The sequence below is a fragment of the Pogoniulus pusillus genome, chromosome 12 (genome assembly GCF_015220805.1).
Source record: "Pogoniulus pusillus isolate bPogPus1 chromosome 12, bPogPus1.pri, whole genome shotgun sequence".
In the NCBI taxonomy this organism is placed as follows: Eukaryota; Metazoa; Chordata; class Aves; order Piciformes; family Lybiidae; genus Pogoniulus; species Pogoniulus pusillus.
The window spans coordinates 10,175,215-10,194,460 of NC_087275.1; the positions used below are offsets into that span (position 1 = coordinate 10,175,215).

Consider the following 19,246-nt stretch of genomic DNA (forward strand, 5'->3'; position numbering starts at 1 on the left):
TATAGGTGAAGTAGACATCACCATTTTTTTCCTTTTCACAGCCTATAATCTAATTCCTCTCACTAAAATATCCCAGCTAGGCTCAAACTAGCACAACCAAGCAGGCAGGCACCCTGCCCAGCAGAGGAAAGCTCAGGGCAGGCAGTAAAATGCTATTTTAAACTAGCTATAGCTTTGTCCCATGATGTCTCAGGATGTCTCATCCACAGATATGCATCAGTGCTAATTGGCTGTCCAGTCTCATCTGTCCACGGTTGAAAGATAAAAGTGTGAAACAAGCTCCTCCATATTTTAGGGCTAGAATGGACTAATTCATTTGCTTGGTTTTGGTTTCTTGTTTTGTTGATTTTTTTCTTCTGATTGCTTTTTGTTTGTTTCCTTGTTTTTGTTGGGATGCGGGGTTTGTTGTCATTGGTTTGGGTTTTTTTCAGTTCATTCAGAACCTGAACACAGAGGTTTCCTCAAACCCCTTTTAAGAAAATTCCTATGGAAGTTTGGGGGATTCATCAAAAGAACTAACTTCTGTCCAGTCCCCTACTTCACCATTGCTCTTTAAAAAAACAAAACAAACCAGAAAAACACAACTCCCCTCCCCCCCCCCCCCAAAAAAAAAAAGCTAACCAAACAACAACCCAAAATCCAAACAAATCCCACCAACCTGGAAAGCACAGATCAAGATTTCCTGTTTGATATTCCATAATACACCAGCAGTTAATGACTTCACAGTGGCTTAGGTGAGAGGGTAATAGTATATCCCGTGCTCAATAAAGAACAAAGAATGAGGAGATAGGGAGAAGGACCTTTTTTTTTTTCCAGTGAAAGACAGCAATCAAAGTGAAATGGGAGTCAAAATGTGCTGGGAATCTCTATTTGCAACTATTAGAGCACCCAAGTACTCTTCTCCTGAAACCAGGACTTTTGATTTCCCAGCTTTTCTGTAAACTGTACCTCCCAATGACTAGACACTAAGAGAGGTTTTGTAAATATATATACTGGAAATAAAGTGATTGTACAGTGCAATCACTGTCCTACCTCAGGAGTGGTCTAGTGGAGTTTGAGACATGAACAAGCAATGCTGTGATTCACTCTACCTTTCTCACAGCCTTTTCATCCAATACATGCTGAAAGGACCTTTCTGTGCTGTCAGAAAACAACGATGCCGAGGGTGCTTAACATCCCACGCTTGTATTTCTATGCCGTGTGCACACAGTTCTTGTTTATTTTGAACAATGATTTCTAAGTTAAAGCTCTAGAGCCAGGCTGTGCCATTTTCTGTTCCCAAGCTAGGACACTCAGTTCTCTGCACCACTGAGCTGCAGCAGCTGTCTCAGCTAGCACAGGTATTTCCCTTCCCACTTTATCTCCTCCCAACATCTGTGGGCATAGGGTTGTGAGCAACACTCATGAACACATACTAAGACAGGAAAGGTAAAAAAGGTCTTTTTTAGCTGATGAATAACTGAGGAAACTGAGAGGAGAGTGAAGAGCTGGGGATTGCTCAGACTGGGGAAGAGATGCCTGCAGGAGCACCTACCAGCCAGGCAGGAAAGAGTTGGAGCCACACTCTTGCATCAGTATATGACAGCTTGATAAAAGATGGCTGAAAATTGAAATGGGAGGTTCAGGATGGATATAAGGAACAATTATTTCCCTATGAGGGAAGGCAGAGAAAAAGGCCATCTAGAGAGGATGTGAAGGCTCTGCTGCTGCAGGCTTTGAAGAGCTGCCTGGACAAAATCTTGACCAACATGGTCTGATTTCACAGATGACTTTCCTTTGAACTGGAGGTTCAAAGAAATCTCTCAGCATCCTTTCCAATCTAAATCCTTCTATGGTCCTTTAAAAACAAGTGAGTAAATTCAACAGTTTGGTTTATGTGAACACCTGTCTTTGCTCTGGTTCCTCAGAGCTGTAATGTCAGGACAAAGCAGATGTTTGCTTCTCCAATGTACTCCCACCTCATGTATGCTTTGTAAGGGCAAAGGAGCTTCTCAGCCCCTCTGCACAATGAACACACCAAAAGGTTTCAGAAGACCAAGTGGCACTGGTTTGAATCATAAAGAAACTCAGGCTGCTATCAGATACATGCTGACCTCTCTCAATGCTCTCAGCTCAAGATCTTCTCATAACTGGCAGGCAGTTATAAAATTTGTCGCTGACAAAACAGAACCTAAACCGGTTACAGGCAAAAGCCTTAGAGGCTTAATTGTTTAATGGAGAGATTCTCAACAAACACTTGCCTTGTAACACAATAAAACCACATTTTGAAGACACCTTTGCAATACCAATATTTAATAATGGCCTTCATATGAAAGGTACTTGCAGATGCCTACATACCATTTCAATTAAGATATAAACAGACATAAAACTATTTAAGCAGAAAATACAATGTATTTTTCAAACAGCTCATAATTTAAGATCATAAAACTGAGAGTAACTACAGGGCTTACAGCCTGCCACTGGTTTGAATTCAGATAAATGCTATCAAAGTTGACTGTCTCAATTCAGTGAGTCTCATGGTATTCCTCATCTACCTTATGGAGAACATAACTGTACTTCATATTCTTGCCATGATTCTCCACAGGAAAACCTAGAAACCAAAAAGCCACAGGTTCTAAAAGGCAAAGTAGTTTCAGGACCAGACAGAAACAAAGCTAAAATATTGTGAAAGGAGACTGGAATTAATTCCTGTTCACTTCATTTACTTGAGTCTTCATTTTCCAGAGACTCTGAACACGAATGCGTTTTTAGGTAAACCTTGAAATAATTGAAGGTGTTTACCACAAGAAACGCTTGAAAAGCATAAACTTCTATATTTCAGACTTTAAAAGCTCTCTTTAGAAACTGTCTTGTTTTTAAAGCCTCAGATCAATATTATCAGTGGTTATTAACAGCTATTCCTGTTACTGATTCCTTGTTCTTACATTTATATAGTACAAGTATTTGCAAGAGAAGGAGGGAGAAGCAATGCCATACAAACATGTAACCTAATCACCAGTTATTTTCAGGAGATGCATTAGTCATTTCTCAAAAACCAGATGAAAAACCCCAATACCATTAAACCCATCACATTGCAGGTAGGTATGTTGTCCACCAACACCCTTTGGGTGGTCAAAAGCACTTGCCATTTGACCTTCCCTCCACCAGTGAGGAGGGGCTCTAGGGGTGCAGCTGGCTTCAGCCTCCCAAGTTGGAGGTGGTAAGTTCTAAAGGTCGGTGCAGGCTGCTTCTTTGAGTACCCACACACTAACTGCTGGGCTCTCAGCCAGCTCCATAAAACCAATCAGATAAAGCACAAGATTTTCAAGTGCATAGGGATCATACAGAGCAGCATTACCATGTAACTGAGTTAGGTATAACATGCAAAGAAGCCTAATACCTTTGAAGATGAGAAAATTACTGCTCATTATGCTAAGTAATGCCTTATATCAGCATGTAAATAACTTTTCTTTGTAAGTAATCACCAAAGCATTCTCAATAGAAAATTAATGTATCTGATTTGTTTATGCATTCATCTAATTTAAGGTAGAAAGATTTTAAACTGTAACCAGATAGGGAAGTACATCACTAAATTTTTTTCCAAGTTGTGTGTTAGGATCCATATATAGTCATACTTAGACATACACATGCAATTACATGCTCTGTCTCTGTGATAGGCTGAATCAGATAAGATGTTAATTATACAGGTTTGTGCTGTATGTTATTAGAGATTTCACTCATGTCCCTATTTCTGACAGTCTTAGCTTTGGTGGGAAATTAAAAGTTAATTCTGTTTTTTGTCCTTTTGTCTTTTTCCTTATCATTAGTGCCTCTGAGGCATGATGAAGTGTGCTGAAAGTGACCTTCAGTTTACTCATATCATCCTGACACAAGTGATTTAGCCTCCATACTTGTAGGAGTAAACATGAGAAACACCCACTGACTGACAAATATTTAATCAGAATTCAGTTGCACATTGCTCCCAGACAAAGAGGGGAGGGTGTGTTAGATAATGACCTCATTTAGTAAGGCATCATCATTTAAGTTCACCACTGTTATATATATATATATATATATACTGCTATTACTATATATATATACGGCTATTACCTTTTGCACTCTCAACCTCTATCTTCTTGTCTTCATTCAAAGGTTGCTGTATTTTGTGGCCCATTCCACACACAGCTGCCATGCACTAGCACTGCAGTGCTGTGATGTCAAAGATGAACACAGATCTTTAACTGAACCTGATTAGGACAATGATTTTCCCATTTCTCAGAATTACTCCCAGAGCAAGCTGACAAGCAGATTTTGACTATTTAAACATATTGAGGTCAGACAAAAAAAAAGTAGGAACGAGCATATGCCCACAAACATCCCTCTGCAGAGAATGTGCCTATGCACACCACACAGCCAGCTCCTCTGGGGCTTGTATTGTCCAGGACATTAGTGGTACCACTGTTTGCAATGATCAAAAGTTCTGGGTCATTAAACCTGGTGGGGTGATCTGTGCACTCACAGCTATTCTCACATGGAAGTCCTGTGCTGAACTGGAGCTTGGAGAGCAGTTGAAAGAATTCTTAATATGTTAATTAGTTGTGACTTGCAGATTTCAATGTCTGTACAATGAGGCAGTGGTGGTAGCTTAACAGACACAACACAAATGTGAAAAAGCAGCAGAGATTAAAAAAATAGTGGAGATAAGGACTTTAATCATTGACTGGGGGGAAAACAAAATCTTAAGAAACCCAAAATCTGTAATGTCCCAGTAAGTCAAGTCAAATAAGTTATAGGACAACATTTGCTGAAAGAGTTTAATACCTGGAGTATCAGAGAGTGTATCCTGTGTTTCACAAGACAGAAGCCACAGGATTATTATGAAAGGCAATTTTAGAAATATCCTATCTCTCAGACTGGTGCTAGAAAACTATGTTAAATCCAAAAGACTGTTGTAGCAGACACAGAAAAGGCCATGAAGGTACAGATACAGAAAGAACAACAGATGCACGGGAGAGAACTTTTGAGTGCTTTAGTAAAGTATGGGAAAAACAGTGTTTAAAAAAAAACAAAACCAGGTGAGCTCAGAGCCACCACATCCAACAGAAGCTCAAGACAGCTCTCACTGCAGCTGAATGAAAATTTATTGTTGACTGCAGATGACACCCCTGCAAAAGTCTTTTTCTGGCAATGGCTGTTTAATATAAGTGCACACCTGCATGCCCTGGACCTGGGTGCTGCTGCAGCATTCATCTTGATGGCACCAAAATATTCAGACTTTATCATGGCCACAAGAGAACTGGCAATAGCTCATTCTTCCATTTGGTTTGGTGATTCAGTATGCTGCTTACAGCTGCTCATGATGTTTCACTGTTGTACTACATTTCTATGTATTGCCTCTCCTGCCAACCACACAGCAGACAAGGAACTAAACCAGCTGGAAGTGTCTGCTCTTAGCTTAGCATGAGTGAGTGCCCCAGCTGACTCCCTGGATAGAGTCAAAGCAAGAAGCTTACAGATTTCACCCACTCTTTAAGTCTAGCTCCACTTTGCTAAGAAGAGTTTCTGTCATCTTTCACAGAGGGTGCAGTTGACACGTCTCTCAAAAATATTTTCTGATGTAGCATCTTTCTATCACACACAATGTAAAAGGAAAGTCACACAAGTTCATGTGAACCTCTGTTTCTGACTCACATTTACCCACTACCAAGTCTTTGCGTGCAGTTGTAAATCCTGACAGGCTATTCTCATTTTCACATTGGATCTGTGTTTTAACTCAACACCAACAGAAGAAAAGGTCACAGAAACATGACCTGGCCACCCAGTCCTTTAAAGGAGATTTTTCATTGAATTTTAGCCAGAAAAAAAAAATGTTGGGGTCAGGCATTGGCCATTAAAAGAAAACCAAAATGTTAAAAAAGCATCTTCCAAATAGCAGGCAGCTCTTGGTGATCAATTATAACAAAAATGGTACAAGAATGATCAGATTACTTTTACACTTAGTTTAGGACATTTTGAATAAAGATCTGTCATACAAGGTAGAACTTTTTATTGCAAAATGTGATGACAATTCTGTCAGTCAACAATACACACGTGGGGCACTTTTCCCCCTATTATCAAGGGAAAAAAAGACAAGCTATTGAAAAACATATTTTGAAGCAGTTATGCAGAGCCATCTCATTTAGAATGGTGCAAACAGAATTAAAGACCTGGCCACACATACACAGCAATTAAGAACACAACAACTTCACAAACTTAAAATCCCACTCCAATGAGATTGAAGAATTTCTTAAAGTATTTGAAGGATCCAAACCTAAATCAGCTGATTCCTAGAAAAGCTGAACTCCTTAATTGTAAAGTCTCCTGTTACTATTTTGACATCAGTATTTGGAAAGAAAGAAAAAGGCCTAGTAACAAAAAAATTTGGCAGGCAGATGCCAATTCAGACAGCTTAAGGATATTTTTCAGCCTTGCTGCAAGTGTTTCAGTCCCACCAGTCTTCCAGTAAGTGAGGAGGAACTTCAGCCTATGAAGGTGCTTTCCTGAATCAGGGCACACAACATGCACATAAAGAGCCACTTCACATTTTGAGACACAGCTGTTCCAAGGAGCATTTTTGTTCTTGCGTGTGTGCTCCCCATCAGTGCAGAAAGTTCTTCTACAGTAATAGGAGCTTTCAGGCAAAGAAATGAAGTAGGAGTTTGGGGATTTATTTTTGAGAGGTGCTTTTGAAAACCAAAAAATAGCCTAGACATGTACATGAAATAGAATCCATTTTCTAGTTAATCCAGCTAGTCAGGGGTCAAAACCATAGTCTGTTATTTAACTTGCAGATTTAGTTTTGAATATTGTATTCCTGCAACAAATAATTGTTTGCAGAAACTATTTAGCAAATCATGTTATATAGCACATAAATCAAACAGAAGTGGAAGCAAAACTAATGAAAAACTAATAGCCAAATTAGTCACTGAGTTCTGTCCAATGCCTTCTCTCCAACACAACAAAGTGTTACATCTGAATGATGGTGATAATTCTATCTCTTCCCTCTGTGGTCCTTTTCTTTCTAAGGGAGGTGTTTGATTGATAAATAATTTTCTCACTAGTAAACCATTTTTAATTGCATTTTACATAAATTTTATGCACATATGTATATATTGTGCAGGTACATACAAACACACTTTACAGTTCCTCCTCTGCTTTGAAGATGTAATCTCCAAGTTCTTATCTTGTGAACACTGGTGTCTGCTCCCTTTCCATGACACCTGCCACCCTCCTGTAGGGCTTGTGCTGTCAAAAGAGCCAATACAACAGCAAAATCTATAGTTTGGAATATTTTGACAAATATTTAACAGTCAAATTAAACTGAATCACGTTCATTAAAAACATAAATTTCCTTAGGAAACTTTAAAATCTAGATTCAAATGTGAACAAGCAGAATAATTTAGATTTAAGAGCTCATCTAATACATGAAAAAAAAAAAAATCTGCTGTCCTTATTGAAAAATTATATTTAACAGCTCATATAATCTATTGAAAAATACAGCTATCCTTATTAACGCTTTTATTCCATCTATCAAGGTTTTCCTCTTATTTCTTCCACTTGCTTAAGCAATTTTTTCTCTTACTCTTTTTCCCCCTTGCTGACCTGCCCTAGGTATCTTCATATATTAAATATTCCCCTTCTTAAAAGCCTTCTCTTCTTGCTTCCCTCTTCCTTTCTTTCAAACCAATTCCAGCCCATTTCCCTAGGCTCCATCTTCTCTTGTCTCTCACAGGTAAGGGATTATTCTGCATGGGGTGGTTTTCAAACTCCTACTGGCTCTGCTGGCCAAGTGGCACCACAGGGTTGTTGGTCTCTGCAAGGTACCTTGGCCATGCTGCTGTCAGCCCACCAGGCTGACTTTTGGGTCAGGAGCACCACATGTACAGACTGGTTTCCTTTGGCATATTGGCAGGGAAGGAGCCCTTCTTTTTGACCCAAACAAGAAGAGTTCACTGTGAAGGATGAAGCTGTGGGCTACCTGCAGACACAATTGGGTTGCAGGCTTTAACTGCAAGCCTTATTCTTCCAGTTCCATTTCTGCCCTAGCTCTGGTTTAATTTTGTTTTTAAAAACTTGTTGTGCACACAAAACTTGTTGTCTCACAAAAAGGCACAGGTCCTACCAGCATCTTTAAGCTGCAAGCCCTCTGTCATTATATGACCCTGCAGGGCTGCAGAGAGAATCTTTCTTTGGTGTCTTGGTCAGGGACTTGTCTCTCCCATAGCCTGTCATGTAACTTATAGACAAGGATTTCAGCAGCTTGTTAATCAGACATGCTCAAACAGGACGACTGTGTGGTTGTGCCCATGTCTGAGCTTCAGGACCACAAACAAACCTCCTCTGCTTTGCAGGCATACAGAGACACCAGAGCTGCCACTTGTCTACCAAGCTGAATCCTTGTTGAGACTTGCTTGCAAAAGGTTGCTTGGAACCAGGCAGAAGAGGCAAATCACTCTGCTTTGGGTTGACTGCAAATAAGTATCCTGTTTCTTGTATTCAGCCCTCCCAACAAAAGCTCTTATACACTTGTGAATACAAACACACTGCAATTTGCCACCCTGGCTTTGAAGGCAACAAGTGGAAGGTTTCACAAACATACGCATACATTTGAGTACACTAAGCCAGAGGACTGTCCTCGTGATCCTTCTGAAAGCCCTGCTAGTTTATCTATTTATGGTATGTCCAAGTCACCTATCACCATGGCAGCTAAGAAGAGAGAAGACAAAATGCTTCAGACCAGAGCAGATCAGACAGCAGTGCTTCTAAGACATAACCACAAGACTCTATGTCACATCCTCCCTTGGCTGCTGCCATGACCCATTTATGATTTTTACCTGAAAGCTGCACAGTATGAAAAAGTTTTATTAATCTCCCCAAACTACACTCTTCAAAGATCATAGACTAGCAATAATGGAAAACAAAACCATAAAAGCAGGTGAGAAAATGACAAAAAAAAATTTTAACTAAAACAGAGAACCAAATCTAATTGTAAAATGCACTGCAGTGAGCCAGTCTAAAAGGAATGCACTCAGTTCACAGGGTGCCTCAAGCAACTTCAAAGGGGAAAAAATAATACATTTAAATATATATACAGAAATATATATACAGAAGCAGCTCAAGGCTTGTCATTAGCAAAGAAAACCAACAAGTGGAAAACCACAGGATGGATGGCAGCAGAGGTCAGTCTGTCCAGGGCGGGTGTAGGTCACCATTGCATTTTGCAACCTGGAGCTGTGACTCTCAGTCATCTCAGTCCCTCCTGTGTCTTGCTAAGCCTCATAAATCCACCCTGACTCCCCACAGCAAGTGTGCTTCCCTCACATTGCTTCTGGCTGCTAGCACCATAGTGTAAAGCAGGCAACATTGCAGCAAATGACTTTTTAGGAGGTGGTTGTATTGCTGCAACAGTTTGCTGTCTTAAACAGGGGTCATCAGTTTTAGTGCTGTAACTCAGGTTAACCAATCTCCCAGCCTCCAATACTTGATACGTATCATTTCATGCTGTGAAGCACTCTCAGAGTAAGAGAGATGGGCTTCGTTTAGGAAAGGTTTATCTGGAGGATGCATTCAAGAGGCTCACCCAGTGCGCTCCAGCTACCAGCAAGAGTTCAGGCTGCCAGAACTAGTCCAAGGCAAGGACAGAGTTCACAGCGGACCATTGCCTCCTTGTCACTACTTGTTTTCTACAGATCCACTCCTATCACATTGCACTTCTTGCATGAGTCCAAAGTTTGTGGTCCCCAGTACACATATCTTAAACAAAATGTCAGTGCCATTGTTTATGCTTCATCTCTGAGACAGTTAGAAGAGAAACCACCCTCTTTTCATGTGTGAGAGTGCAATTACTATGAGAATGTGGTCCAAAATCAAAACCAGAGGTCAGGAGGCAAGTGTATTTCAGGAAGGAGAGAAATACCTTGATAGCCTTCAGACTTTCTTCAACTTATTGACTTAAAGTTGCACTTCTTTCTATATGCACTGGCATTCCTATCAATGGAATATTATATGCATTACCATTATTAAGATTTTCTTTGGCCATTTCAATACCCATTTCTATGAGAATTAGCACCTGTGACCAAACAGGTCAAGCTAGCATTTGTGTATAAGCAAGTCAAAAAATGCTCTGATTTACCTTCTTGGTGATCTCCAGGGAACAATAAAAGCCTACATGATAATGTTTTTTTTTTTTCTACTGACTTTACTCCAAGACAGTAGGTAAAGAGACTGGACTCTGCTGATCACGTGTTCATTAAAGAACTGTGAAAGGCACAGCACATGAAGTCTGATGTACTAAGGGTCCTAGGATGGTCCTACAACCTGCTGTACTTCTGATTCCTAAGTAGATCCAACGGATTACCCTTCTCTGCCTCAAGTAGCTACGGGCCTTTGGACACGAACAGGAGATATCCTAACCCAGCTCAACCCCTGTTTCTGCCTCTCTTACTAGGAAAAGGGATTAACTGATAGGATAATCAGACATTGTTTACTCTTCTGTAGCCCATGCAGAAAAAGATTAAGGCCAAGATTTCAGTAAGTGGAAGCCTAAAATTAGTAAGCTCATACTGAAGCACTTAAATGTCTTGGTCTTTTTTTCCTTTCCTTGAATCGCTGAGCTCCCCATTGCTCCCAGAGGCTTGACTGTTGCTCTGTGAATGCATACCCTCTGATAATCTGACCTTTATGCCTTGAGACAAGATTAAAAGTGTTCTTGGATAAGAAAATTATCCTAAGGAAGAATTAAGTTTGGAAAGAGTTAAGAATAGACAATAGCACTCCTATAATTCCAATTGAGTCAAAACTCCAAGCAAAGCAAAAAAGCAAGGAGAAGGAAGAGTGAAATATTAAATGCAGTTGCCTCTTCTATTTGCCATTTAATAATTCAAGAACTATATTTATTTATTCATACTAATTGACCAACGAAGCTATGCTGTGGACTAGCTGAAGAGAAACTAATTGCTGTCTCATTTTATTTTAATAGTATATTAAAACACAGGCTAGACTGGAGACCTCTTCTCAACTTGTGCTGATGTTATCTGCCCTGAGACACTGGCAGTTGTCCAGGGACTTGCCTACACTGATATTTAGGACTAACCTTAAGAGTCAGATTAGATGATTGTGCCTTTGGCTATAATGGACCACAAATGTGAAGCTCATTTCTTTTTGAGATCAATCTTTCCTCCTTTCCATTTATTTTTTCCACTTAGGTTCTGTTATCATTTGCTCAGCCTGTGTAAAGGGGCCTTAAAGTGGATGCAAATGAATTTTGCAAAAATCTCACAGGATCCTTTAATATTACTGGAGTAATTGGGGCTTAACTGCAGTGAATCTTGAAGCACACTATCTAAATACAGGCATTCCCAAGCATTTCTACAGTATCATAATTAACACTCCCACCAGCAAAATGAAACGAAAAGTGCAATACGCATTCTGCTTTAGAATACTCTATCAGTTCCTGATCCTTCATTGTTTCCCATACACAGATTACATGCTCTGCTGATAACTAAATTGATGGCACTCTCCTCAGTGCTGAGTCCTTTTTTTCCTCTGCTTCCCAGCCCATGGGTCTGTTGCCCGACAATGCACTCTCTCCCACTCCAGCTCAATTCTTGCACACGTCCAGCCTTTTTCATTAGCACGAAGGCTACTGCTATGACTGCATACATGACAGCTCCTCTGCTCGGCTGCCAACCCAGAATGGGAAGCTACCATCCCCAGGAGGCATCATCCCTGATGCTGTAGCATAAGGGGCAGTGGGATGGCAGGCAAAAGGGCAGAGCACTGTGGACCTCGGCAGAGAAGCAAACAAGCCAAACCAAAAATTTGTCAGTGTTCCAGTATCATATCTCACATACATCTGTAGTTGCAATATTATGGATACACCACCCACATGCTGGAGAAGATTCTCTCCCCACCCTTTACCAGAACAGCATGCTCAGGGCACCATCAGCACTATATGGTATCACATGAGCACCTCCATGCATTCAGAGCCCAGCATATAGGCTAGTTCATGCTATACTGAGAGACAACAAGCCACTGGACTGGAGCCCTGGCAATTTACATACTCTTTGAATAGATTAAAAATAAGCTCAGAAGGTGAAAGGCAACAGAAAAGGAGGTCTTTTGAGTTCAGATCCTTTCATCTTTGAGTTTGCCAAGGACAAATGTAAAGACAGCTTAGATCCAAGTTGTGCACATTCCTCCTTTGAAGCTCTACCTTTCTCCCAGCCCAAGCTTCACCATTTCGCACCCTCATTACCTAGCAAGGTCTGCTCCTCCCTTCAACATTCAGTCCCTTTGCGGAGCAGCAAGCAGTTTCCCTCCCTTCCCAGGAATCTTAATTAACTTTTTTTCTGTGTGCTTGTTTCCTCCCCACCCCAGTCAGACATACCAATATCTTCAGTTAGGTTTGCTGCAATGCTTTTGAATTGTATTTTTATTTTGTATACCATCTACCTTTCATATAAAACATAGTGTATATCAGAGTTTGAACATTCATCTGTGCAGTATAACATGCAGAGCTTCACCTGTACTGTTATTTTTGACAGAGATGGTACTGTTGGTTATGAACTATGTTAATTCTATCCTTAGAAATAATATAGCAATGACTTTCATTCCTCCATATGTATTTATATGATGCCAAATCTTCTGTCATATTTCCAGCCCTAATACTTCACTGGCTGGGCCAAAAAGACCTCCCTGATTGTTCAACACTGATTTTCCTGAAGACAACTGATTCACATCTATCAGAAAGGTCACTTAATTAGGACTGCATCTCATAATTTAAAGATGTGGGAACCTCTTCCTGTTTGAGATCTAAACAGAACTTGAAGGATGCTGCCAGTAAAGCATGGTACGTGGGACAGACCGTGAGCCAGTTCTGTGCCCCCACCTTGAGTTGTGCCTGGTTGCCTCACACTGCAGCCAATAAAGGAGGCCTTGTATCTCAAGTCCACATAAAATCGGCCAGTAAAAGAAGTTATTAAGGGCATATTCACTCCCTGTGGCAGTGTGCTCACTGCCCTGCCCCCTCTTAACATTTCTTATAACTCTGCTCAAGTGATAACCACCCGTGATGGTCATATTGGATGTGTCTGGTCATGATTGCTGCATGCAGCTCGAATTGAATTTGGGTGAGACAAGCAGCCAAAGGCTATTGTGAGCAATGCACCCACCAAACCACGGTGCCAGACAATGTCTGGATTAAGCCAGACTTGGAAGAAACTGAATTCTCTAGTCATTATGTCAATTTTCTTACTCCATAAACAGTGGACAGCCCACAGCCTGTTGAGCTCCCCTGCACAGCAGCGGGCTGCACATCAGGATCTCCCCTTGAGTGGGGACATGTTTCAGGATTACTCCTAGAGGATGAGAGATTTCTTGTCACAACAGATTTCCAGTAAGTGATCAATAGCAGACAAAACTCTAAAATCTTAGTTAAGTGATACGAAAGATTGACTGTGTATATATAATCCTTTAGACATAAACCACTGACCAAGTCTGGGATGAGGACTGGATCCAGCCACATTTACACTTCTCTCCAAGGAGGAGTTCAGGATGCAAGGGATCCTTTCTGTATGAAATTGTCCTTGTCAGTTTTCTCTGAGTGTGCCCTCTATGCAGTAAATAACCAAGTGTACCGTACCTCAAATCTTGTTAAACCACTGCCACATCCACTATCAAACTTTGTTAAATCACCATTTTATGTCAATAAATATATTGCTACTTCTCTCTTACGAGTGAAGTGTGTCACTCCATCCACAACACTCACAGAAAGCGGATTACAAACTACCCACATTCAGCACACGGAAACAAGATTATTTGTGACATAACAGATTGCCACCCATGTAATCCAGAGCTTGTAAACACTTGTTAGCTGTCCACATGCAAGCACAAATCTGTGCCAGTGTAGCTGTTTTTAGGTAGAGGTGATCACGAATTATCAGATGATAACACCCAAACCCTTTTCTGTGCCACTAATACTATTTCCTGAATGCTTTCCCTGCTAACCTTAATCTGAATGTTGCCTGCATCTTCAGCGGCCCTAGGATTGGGTCTTTGTGGAATTATCTGACAACCCAAAATTCAGCACTATAACAGTAAATGGAATTTTCTGGGGAAAAATTAATTCTAAAATAATTTTAAGTAACAGATCTGATTAACCCAGCATTTGTTCCAAAAAACTTGTTTGGCTGTATTGTTAAACAATTTGAGGGAAAAAAAAAAAGTTAAAGTCAGAAGTCAACGTTTTCTGACTCAGTGATATCAGATATCTAGAAACAGCTTTTCCAGCACCTCATTCACAAATCAGGAAGTTTCAAAGGCCAACAGATTCCAGGGTGACATCTCCAAATTGGGATAAATTGTAAAATTGCTTACAAAGAGCAAATTTCTATGGAGCACCTAACTTTCAAAATCATCAAGTCAAGCTGAACGTGAAGCCAGAAGTCCCTGCAGGTGACTGACATCATGCCACCAGGATCTAAGCAACAGTTTCACTGTGGCAGTTTTGTATTGGCACCTGTGCAAACACAGACATTTTCCCTTAAAGAGGACTGGTGAGAGCAAGGCAATGAATTATTCTGTGAAGCACTGAGGCAAACACATGAATGGGTTAAGCATGTTTGTTCAGCAAAATAGCTATTATTACTGTATTAAGATAACTAGTTATGAACCAAAAGCTGCTTATTCAAGTCTCTGGTACTCATTATGAAAACATCACAGCAACAATGCCATTGAAGGCATTTTCTAGCAGTCTCTCCATGCCCTCGCTCACGCATTGTCCATCTCTTGAGAACAGCAGATTTCAATGAGCTGACAAATGAAGAGCTGGTTCTTGCTCATTTTACAGAACCACACTCAGGCCCACCACTGTTAGTCCAAGAATGGCAATTCTCACATTTTCATTATTTAGGTTTTCTGTTATATTTTTCTTGATATTCAGAAGATGTAGGAACATGAGACTTACATTTTAAGGGACGTGAGAATTACGACCTAACCAGAGTGAAAAACTCACATGGCAGATGCACCTGCAGAAGTAAAGGGCCATGAGAAAATGTCTCCTGTATAAAGCCTTAAAAGGCTGAATAAATTCCTTCAGTGTCAGAGATTTGGATAGAGAGTTATCTTCAAAAATGTCATAAGCAGAGTGACATGCAGGAGGATCAAAGATGAGTAATTGCAAAACAAGAGGAAAGGTCATTATTCTATAGTAACAAGTCCTAGTTTGTGAGACAATTCAATACACTTACCTAAAGAAGCTGAAGTAACCCATTCTAGAGAACAATAAAATAATTTCATTGTTTGCAAGATTTTTGGATAATGCACATATACACCACTGAATACTTTGGGTGTTATGTCACCACTGGCTCAAGAACAGTTCAAAATAGGTGTATGTACCTTTCTTATTTTTTAAGACATGCAACACAGTTGATCCCACTGGAAAACATCTCAGCAAGGAACACAGTTTTTAACTACCTGGATGTTTTCCTGACCCCAAGCTCATTCTTTCTTGGCCTTATCCTTGGCATAGCAGATGCCAGGACCCTTACAAGGCCAGTGTGGTGTCAGAGAGGTGCCACAACACACAACCACCCATCTCAGCAGTGGTGGCCAAGTCGCTGCATCTGTGCAGCCAAACGAGGGCAGAACCTTTTTTCTGCTGCTCAAGGATGCCCTTTTGCTGAGAGGTTTCTCCCAGGGCAAGGCTAGCTGGCAGCAGCAGGAAACAGTCCCAACATGCTGTAGAACTAGGGCTGTAATGCTAATGTGAAGACTTTTTCCAAGTAATCTTTACCATCTGTTGTCTCACACTGATGTTAGTATTAATAATTTATAGGCCTTCTCTTAAGGCTGAGGAGGAAGCAGAATGCTAAGCTTTAATGCAGAGACAATATCAACTTTTTTTTTTTTTAATGAGATTGATGTTGCTCTCTACAATAGCCTCACACAGGGAATATATGGTGCTATTCTGCTTTCCACTGGTGGTGTTTTTCTAAGTCTTTTTTTACTGAAATAGCTGTGGCAAGATATTTATTCTAGTTCCTCTTTTGCTTCTTTCCTTCTAAAATAAGGCATGCAGCCTATCCAGTACATGAGCAAAGTTCATGTAAAGGTCAGAGGCAAAGCATAAGCTAACAATATAAAAGTTGCATTATAGGATGCAGATACTGCCAGGCAAGAACAGGCAGGGTTCCTTCTTTGCTATCTGAGGGACTGCTAGGCTGAAGAAGCATAGTTGTGTTACCAGTTTAAGCCAGCAGAATCTCCTTGCTATATTTAACCTCGATTTCCTCAGAGACCAAATATGCAAATCCAAAATGTGATGCATGGCAAATACTGCTTTCATAAGGGAGGGCTAAGTTACAGTCCCAAACAATCAAATCAGCCTTTTCTACTCACAGGGCTTCACTTTAATCCCTTATTAACAGGATTAATAGCAGATTTACAGTTCATACCATCTTGCTCCCCTTTTACAAAACCCAAGCTAGTTGCTTTCACAGAGGGACAGGTGGATTAATAGTCTTAGTCAGAAACTATGGTGATAATGCAGAAAATCAGCCAAAGGGAGGGATTCCAGGGTGAAAACAGACAGCTGGAAGATTGCTATCAAAGCCATGCAGTGACTTCACCCGCAGACAGAAACGTGGAACGTGTGGGAGACCCTTCTGCTACTACACTGAAAAACAAAACCAAACCTCTGAAAGATAAACAAGTACAGTAAAGGCATAAGGGTCTCTATTAATAAATGCTTACCAGCGGATAAACAAGTGAAGGAATAAAGAACCTGTGAAGCTCAGAAATGTGGAGGCATTTGATGAAACCTAACTCCACTCAGAGACGCAAGGCTCTGGCAGACTGTTATACAATCCCGGATTTCTTTTACTAACAGTTGAAGGTCAGATGCCACAGCTCTTCCTGGAAATCCTAAAAAGACTGGGTGGCTCCCCAAGTTAGAAGGGAACTGCCACATCGTATATTGTGCAAGGTACAACTATTGACTAAGCTATTATATTACCTCCAGCAGCTGACTCAGGCACAGTTGTTATAAAAGGCCTTCGCACTCGGGCAAGCAGCACGTAGCAGCCACAGGCAAACGGGCTTGGGGCCACGGGACCCCGAGCGAGCTAGGGAAGGTCGTGGGGGTCAAGCTGATTACCTCCGCCAACCCCTTCCCCCCCCCCCCCCCCATCCCCCGTCCCCTCTCGGCGCAGAGCTCGGCTGGGTTACCCGAGTTCACACCGGGCTATTGACATTCAGCTGCATTGCTTACTCATTACCGGATCAGCAGGGGACTGTCTGGGTCTAAGAAGTTAACCCTTCGGATGCCGTGGCGAAGCGAGCTTTACGTCGGGGCCTACGGGCACCTCGGCCTGCTGGCGCCCCCGGGCGCAACCCCAGTGGGAGGCGGGAAGCGCCGAGGCAGCGCTACCGCCGCGCAAAAAGGCGGGAAGGGGCGGAGGAGGGCGGGCAGGCCTGTGCCCCAGGTGAGAATTCGCGCTCGAAAAGGCAGCAGAAAGGGCACCCGCAGGCAGTTCTCTCGCTGGTTAAGCAAAGAGTGAATCGTCTCCTCTGTTAGGGTAAGGGGCACATGCGGTAAGGTGGAGCACGTTTCTCACAGTGCTCTCGGCCTAGGTGTCCCTCAGCTGAGATCCCTGGGCCTCTGCTGTCCTTCCTTCTGCAAGTGCTCATGAAATTGTTGCAAATCCTGCGACACCCGTTTGCTTAACGATTCAGACCTCGACTAGGTGAAAACCTCAGTGGTTTTAGGAAAAAAAATGTGTAGAGTGCTTGTGGCTCCACTTTTTATGGCCATAACCCAGAAGAAGCATGAAAAGACTCCAAAAGGTGAGGGGGAAAACCATTGCTGATGCCTTGTGGTCTTGTTAAGGCAATATTCTGATTTCCTAGTAATATCACACTGATTTATGTCTTCTGAAACTAGAAGCTTCCCACTAAGAAATATTGGGCATCTGTTTGTTTGTTTTGGTTTAATTTGTTTTGGGGGTTTGTGTGTTTTGTTAAACAACATAGCTGAAAAATGCTCTTCTCTCTTCTCCATCAAAGGCTCCCCTGTAATAATAAGCTGTATGGTTCTCTCACAGAGAAGAACAGATGGTGAATAGCAGGTATGCAAAATGTTCATACTACTCTTTTTTACTTCACCTTTTGCTGTAATTATCGTGCATGCCAGGCTTCAGATGAAGCATTGAATTCAAACATGAGAATTTGGTGGAAATTAATTTTGCAAAGCTTTCAATGTTAGTTCAGTTTCGTGACATTTTGAGTGCGATTTATACACCTCACAAAACGTGCCAGGTATTTGGAGGTGCATCAGAAGAGGCAAAGGTCTCATCACAGCTCATAATCACAAGTGAAATTTTCAAATAAACAATGAAATATAAGGAAACAAGTAGTGATGTTTACTTGCATTTGGCTAATACCTCCATTAATCTTTATTAGTCACTTCTAATATTGAGAGTGGGGAAGCTATGATTTATAGCTCTTTTTAAGGAAGAACCAACAAAAATGAGATGTATTGAGCCAGTGGATCAGTTCCAAGGATAGGGAAGGAAAAGACAGGATGAGTTCTTTGGATATGGTGAGTGAGGCATTTCTATGGCTGAAATGTATTAGGAGATACAGAAAAACATATGTTGTTCATGTCTATGAAGGCAAGAGGGAATAAGCTTAAATTCAGCGGGAAGGTCAGCAAAAGAACTTGAAGAATGGGATTTGATTGAAGTGAAAGGTAAGATAGAAATGGCTTAAGCAATGTATCAGGAGTGTAAAAAGAATATCACTGATCTATAATTTAAGAAGTGCTGGCATATTTGTTTGTTGGAGATAGTGGAGAAAATACTGTTGTGTGAATTTTAAGACTGAGTGACAGTGGAAAAAGTTGGATAAGAAATGGTAAGTCAAAAATAGAGGGTACATTTTCAAGCTGAACAAGCATCAAGGAAGAGAAGGAACTTACTGAAAGCACTTCAGTTTCACAATTTGGTGGCCTGTAGTTTCCTTTCTGTAGGAGAATGCTGAGGAAGTTCAGCTGGGAAGGTAAAGGCAAGCTTCTCAGCAAAGCAGAGTGGAAATGAAGAAGTTAAATAGCTGAGTTTGTAAAGGGTAGTTGAAGATGTGGAAGTGTGTCACGGCATGGGAATGGAGGAAAACAAGAAGCGCATGGTGTTTCTGAAAGCTGGAGAACAGGTGGTTTTCAGGAAGGGAGGGT

At 41.2% G+C, this 19,246-nt stretch overlaps 1 protein-coding gene across 2 annotated transcripts in view; it reads right to left on the minus strand.

The window, feature by feature from the left end:
• Positions 1-17,179, minus strand: part of NRIP1 (nuclear receptor interacting protein 1) — a 159,919-nt gene extending 142,740 nt beyond the window's left edge. For both annotated transcript variants that reach the window (XM_064152324.1, XM_064152320.1), the window contains exon 1: positions 16,771-17,179. The gene's annotated coding sequence lies outside the window, so the exon portion shown is untranslated. The remainder of the gene's footprint in view (positions 1-16,770) is intronic.
• Between the last annotated feature and the right edge of the window lie 2,067 nt (positions 17,180-19,246).